At 40.0% G+C, this 6,663-nt stretch overlaps 1 non-coding gene across 1 annotated transcript; it reads right to left on the bottom strand.

Annotated features, from left to right (window-relative positions):
- Positions 1 to 5,808: 5,808 nt before the first annotated feature.
- On the bottom strand, positions 5,809 to 5,913 carry LOC113014050 (U6 spliceosomal RNA). The gene has a single exon (XR_003270918.1). It is a non-coding gene; the product is annotated as a U6 spliceosomal RNA (small nuclear RNA).
- Positions 5,914 to 6,663: the final 750 nt, after the last annotated feature.

The following is a 6,663-nucleotide window of genomic DNA, read 5'->3' as shown; positions in this document are numbered from 1 at the left end:
TTTTTACTGAAAAACAAACAATTGCACTGTAAATTTTCTCTCTATACAAAGAGTACTCTATTTGAAAGATAATCACCTGATGTTGAGGTAATTTATGCTTAATATCTTTGTTCCTTTGTTATGAATGTAGGGTCTGTTTTCTTTTGCTAACAGAATACAGCACTATGGCATAAACATAGTAATACAGACCAAATTCCAACGTTGTCCAGGTCATAGGTCAAGTACGACACAATGCCTTTCTCAGCTTTGGCAATGTTATTGTGTTCCTCAACAGCATAACGACCGTGTTAACCACTGTAAATCATACAGCTGGAAACCTGCCTGTGATGTGAACTGTGGTACTTGTCACTGGGTATAACAGAACAGTCCACTCATTGGAAACAACCAAGATACAGATGCTGAATCCACACAGTACACAGCATCCTCTGCCTAATGCATTTTCACTACATGCAGGAAGTTAAGTAGCTCTAATGCAGGCTGGCACATTAGTCCAGCAATAAAGGGAACATGTACATACAGTTCTGTCACGGCGTAAAAGCATTTTGCTGTACCTGTGAGGGAAGATGTGTATTTATGTAATCTGCCATAATGGCTGCTACATTTTGGTGACCATCACTACTGACAGCATTTTGATGGCCACATCTATAGGTCATACAAGAATAATGAACTCTAAGACAAGTGCCTGAGTGCTCCTGGTGGGAGCACTCAAAAAAAAGGAAGTACTTTGAGCAATTTCAGTTTGACTTGTGCACAAAACTCAATATAAAAAGTTCAAATTGTGCACATTTAGCTGTCTGTACCATCACTTACTTGACTTCTATAAGTAATTTATTGTCGCAAATAGTATTATTATTTTGCTGTGAAGATGTTTTTTTTTCTTAAATAGGAAAACAAATTTATTATATAAATGTTTAAATAAATGCAACACTGCCATTGCTGCTATTAAAGCCTTGTAATGAAGAAAAACGTTTTTTTCCATCATACAATTAATCTTGCAAAACATCTGATTAACACAAGCAAATATATTCAACAAGTCTTGGAAGTTTTATAAAATGCTCCCAGCAGGATTTATTGACAGACATTTAATACAATCAAAACCACTGACAAGGGAAGAAGAGTTTAAAAACCAGTGGAAACTCCGGCAAACACTAAATCCACTAAATCAGAATTAGATTGATAGAAACGTCTTTTTGCATATTCACGTCGATGGGTCCCACTGACTTGTTTCCATCCAAGGAGAAGGTAAACACTGTGCTAGTCAACAGCTGATGGAGGACAAGATGAGCCGTGTCTGCCTGGTTCATTGTGGACTCAGGTGTTTAAGGCCCGAGCAGCTGTTCTAAGGCCAGCTTCATGCTCAGTTGCTCTGCATGGCTCTGCCGCTCTCCAGCTGAGACAAGGCCTGTTGTCTGTGCTATATTTGATACCACAGTGAGTAATTAATAAGGTTCTATTAATAACAGTGGGAGCTGTAAAAGATCCCCTTTTCTTTGCTGCTCTCCTCTGCAGCTTTTGGTACAGCCCAGCAGCCCTATTCACTGCTGTTATTAAGCCAATGCACGCAGAGCCACTGGGATGAAAAAGCGCACTTTATTTCATGGACTGTTTTATCTCCGTCTCATTATTAGAAGGGATGTAGCAGTAACCAAAGAGATTAAGTTTTAAATCTATCCCTTTATCCAGGTGCACGAGGAAATGATTTAACTGAGCTGGACATGGAAGGGAAATATCAGGTAATAAAGAAAACAGATATTGTGTTGTGGATTACATCGCCGTGACGAAATTCTGCAGAAATCATAACAACAGATTTGGCACTAAGACTTCAAGTGGTAATGACTGAAAGAGTGACACAGATGCATGTTTGGTAAATAGTACTACTTTAGTATCCACTTTACTGTCACCATTTTTCTAAGAAGTGATTAAAATTTGACAGCTGGATGTCCAGATCTGTCCCGTTGGGCTGGTTAAGAAATTTGGCATGAACATGTTAGGATTACACACACACAGCAGATGCATTTTTAATAAAACACTTAAGCATAGCTTCACAGCACAGAAGCAGGAAATCTCACATTACATTCAGGTGAAAGGTCTCCCCCCTGGCATGTAAATATAAAAGTATTAAATATTATAAAAGTATCTTTGTCACGATCTGAGGAGGCAGACCGTGCGGTGGTGTGTGTGGTGGACCCAGGCGCAAACACACGAGAGCAGACTGGAGTAAACTTAACTGAAAGCGAGCCTTTATTGTGGCTGGTGACAAGGAGTGCAGATAAGGCAGAAACGCAGTGACAAACTAAACTATGACTAAACTGGGAAAGTAAAACTAGGAAAAACTATGAATACTAAGACTGGCTGTGACAACATGGAGGGTGGGAACACAGACAACGCAACACAGACTACATGAAACACAGAGACTAAATACACATGAGGGATGATCAGGGGAAGTGGCCACACATGGGAGCACAGCTGACACACATGAACCTAACGACAGGACAGGAGAGGTGAAACTAAATACACTGACATTGAATACAGACTTTCAAAGTAAAACAGGAAACATGGAGATTAGACATGACATGAACTAAACATAACCACGCAGACATGACGCATGAACCAGGGAGACTTAGTAGAGGGGGAGATGACATAAACAACTAAGGAACAAGACTAAACAGCAATCTAGAAATTAACTAGGTGAGCTAAACTAGGGCACAAATGAATACAAAAGATACATATAAGAACTCAAACACTGGGTCACAGACCCAGCCCATGACAATCTTATTCCCCATGAGAGGCGATGTTCTTTTTCTGTTACTGTAATATCTTCTGTGCGTCCCTGAGATCTAGTGGTAAATGTCAACACAGGTTTCAGTGACTTGCTGCACTTGGCCCGCATTGACCGATTAAAGAACCCTTGGCAAGGAAAGAAAGCTACCTGGGCTGTGGTTTTTAAAATGAGTGACCTCGACTCAGTCCTGAGATTCCCTGGCTTCGCTTTTTGACAAAACTGGATGAGCTATGATTCATAATCCAATTGTCCCTCAAGACTAAGTAATGCTGGCCAAAACCACAAAGCCAGGGATCGTACAATATTACCATGGCAGTTTGTCTAAAATAAAAATTGATTTTAAAACGGCACCCATTAAAAATAGATGCTAATCTGGTAGATGAATCACAGCGTGTCACGGCAGTAGATTATTCTGATATGTCTTCATTTATTTTGAGTGGGCAGCTATCATGGAATTTAAATGCCATTGACAGTTGCCAAGTGCCGGTAAAACATTTTACAAATGTGAAAAGCAGGAAATGAGTGTGGGCTGAGAGAGCTATTGAGTGGTGATGCAGTGACAGTTATTTCTGCCCAAGCAATGACTGGCTGCCCACTATATTGGCACTGGGAAGCCAAATCAGTGAGCTGGCCTTAGGCTACAGAGCACAGTTGTTGCCATGGTAAAAGGATTATCTCTGAATAAAACCGTCCATTCTCCTGAATTGGATGGACAGTTGTTCTAGCAGGTAACCTTTAAGTGCATTTCTTCTCCCTTCCTGTCAAACTTGTATTTCTTCAAGTTTCTTCTCAAATCAGGAGTACCGATAAACTGAGGCAAAAAATAAACACATCTAGTTATGCATGGGTATCTCTAGCTTAGTGTTAGTGTGATGATGATGATAATAATATTGAATGGTAAATGAGCCTGTATTTGTATAGCGCTTTACTAGTCCCAAAGCGCTTTACACTACATTCAGTCATCCACCCATTCACACACTTGTGATGGCAAGCTACATTGTAACCACAGCTGCCCTGGGGCGCACTGACAGAGGCAAGGCTGCCGGACACTGGCGCCACCGGGCCCTCTGACCACCACCAGTAGGCAATGGGGGAAGTGTCTTGCCCAAGGACACAACAACCGAGACTGTCGGAACCAGGGCTCCAACCGGCAACCTTCCGATTACAAGACGAACTGCCAACTCTTCAGCCACGATCGCCCGTATTCAAGACTAAAAGACTGAAAATGGAGAGATTCTCTTTATTTAGCTGGAGGGCATGGTCTTGTACAGCTGTTTTCTTTCATAGCATCCACATTTTTCCAAGCATGATGATGTCTTGAATGAATTATGGGCAGTTTGCAGTTATTTCTTTACAGTTCAGGCATCTACAAGATTTAATAATATGTGACAAGTATATTTCTTCTCTCAAAGATCTTAGGGAAATAAATAATAATCACCGTTTATTTATTTATAGCTTACAGAAAACAACAGAGGCTGACCCAAAGTGCTTTAGAGGCAGGTACATTTCAGGTTTCAAAAAAAGTTTGGAGACCTGCAAACGCTACATGCAAAGCTGAAAGCTGTTGTTTTATCTAATTACTGAGGAAAGTAATAATCACATTGATTTAGTGGTCATTTAAATGTGTTCAGAATCTGCACTTTGATGATGATTTATCCCATAAGTCATGACATACTGGTTTCCTCTAAATTATCTGCTTTAAAAAGCTTTAAAAGTTAAAAGTATTACTACCTGAAATACTGGCCTTGCATTTACTTGGTATCAGATCAATACCCAAATCGCACAGCACTCCAGTCTGCATACGAATGCATCCATGGGCAACATACTGAACCCAGAGTTGCTCCCCATGCGTCCCCCATGAGTGTAAGCACGAATGTTAGATAGTGTTCTGAAGTATAGAAAAAAACACTTGTATGAATGTGTGTGTATGTGTGTGTGTGTGATCAGGTGAATGAGGTTTGTAATAAAAAGGTGCTTTGAGTGCTCCATTAGTGTAGAAAAGTACCAGTCCATTTACCATTCTCTCACTGGCTGGGCCCTAACCAACTCTCAAATGTGATCTCGGTAAAATCTTTGCATGGATTAAACAGCAAGCATCATATTTTAAAGTTGCAGGCAGATAGATTTTGCAGACTTTGGACAGAAATATATCACGTTTCTCTTACATTTTACTCTTAATCTAATATTCATAGTCCTCAAGAACGCAGATAAAAATCACATTTTAAGTTAAATATGAACGCATTTGTTAGGATACAGTAAAATGCATACAATACACTGTCATCACTCCCAGCTTTTTACACTAAGTGCCATTCAGCCACCCCTGATATGTTTAATTATAGCAGTGTTTAGCTGTGGTCACCTTTGCCTCTTCTACCTCTGTCTGTGAAATTAGCATTCCATCCACAGGCATATAATAAGCATAAAAAATTCTTTGTGCATGTCTGAACAAATTGCAGAAGTTGCAGTGTCTCTGCTCCTTTCAATATCCGCACACATCTGAAGTGTTTGTTTGGCAGTCTGAGGTTAACACGCCACCAGTACAGATCAGCTAAAGAGCTGAGCCAAAGGGCTTTAATGTAGCTGCCGATTTTTGCACTGAGACAAACATAAAACATGTCTTGTATAACATAAACAAGGATGTACTGCTAATGAGCAAGAAACGGATGAAAGCATCAAATGATGGACGATAAACAGCTTTAAAGGAAACGGCTCAGTACACAGCAGATAAAGATTAAAAAGATACAAAAAGCCTATGAACTGATAATGGATGTTTATTTAATTTTATTTCTTCACAAAATGGTTTTAAAAAGGACTTCTAACTCAAAAAGACTCTGAAACCAATTCCAATCCAATTCTGTTATCTAATAGGCCTGAAGACATGCAGGGCTGAAACCTTCACCCCTATAGTGGTAAAAGTAGGTGCCTCGTTTTTAAGGGTGCTTTGCTGGCGTGGTGTGGGTAAACACACCCTCTGACATGGAAAGATCACAGTAATACAAAGCTGTTCCGGATACCCAGCACATTCTGATCGGTGTGAACCCTTCACGAATTTGCGTGTCATCCTTGCGCAGGGGCCATGCTAATCTTCTCTGTATCGTTCCAATTTTAGTATATGTGCTACCGAAGTAACATCCATAGTGCATGAGGCGTCACTGAATGGTTTGACAAGCATAAACATTATGTGAATGATGTGTGGTATGGCTGCAGTATGGCTTTTTCAGTAGTATTCAACAGACTTTAGGAGCTTAGGATGCTGAGATTTTTGCTGGGAGTTTGAGCTTCCAGGAATGAGGAAAAGAGGAAGACCACAGTGAAGATTCATGGATGTAATGAAGGATTACATTCACAGGGCTGGTGTAACAGAGGAGGTTGCTAGGGTGAGGAGGAGGAGGAGAAGAAGACGAAGACGAAGATGAAGACGAAGAAGAAGAAGAGCAGCACATTGAAGCTGTTTTCACAGCACAAAGTGACCCAACACCTTATTCTATTGGAATTTCCATTCAATTGTCACCTGTCTTTATAGTCATACTTAAAAAGCAAGGACAGAGTAGTCTTCAATTTCTTAAACAACAAAAGAAGGAAGAAACCAAGAGCTGTATGCATTCATTGTATCAAGTGCAGCTCCTCATCTTGTTCAGACTTCAAGTAATCAAACACTTCACTGAAAAAGTGACAAAAATTGGAGAGCTGCATATATGCTAGACTATGATGTCATCATTATCCACGAGGATAAACACAGCTCAGCAGCACTTACAAAATGTAGCTGGTGACAAAGATCCATCTTTTCATATTACTGGTTGTAACTGCAGAAAACAGTCATTGTCCAATTACCACGACTTTTTCATTTGTTATGGATTTTTATTTGTATTTTGTTCTTTACG

This window comes from Astatotilapia calliptera, chromosome 20, assembly GCF_900246225.1.
Source record: "Astatotilapia calliptera chromosome 20, fAstCal1.2, whole genome shotgun sequence".
Classification (NCBI taxonomy): domain Eukaryota; kingdom Metazoa; phylum Chordata; class Actinopteri; order Cichliformes; family Cichlidae; genus Astatotilapia; species Astatotilapia calliptera.
The sequence above is the reverse complement of the archived record's forward strand: the minus strand, read 5'-3'. Positions and strand labels throughout refer to the sequence as shown.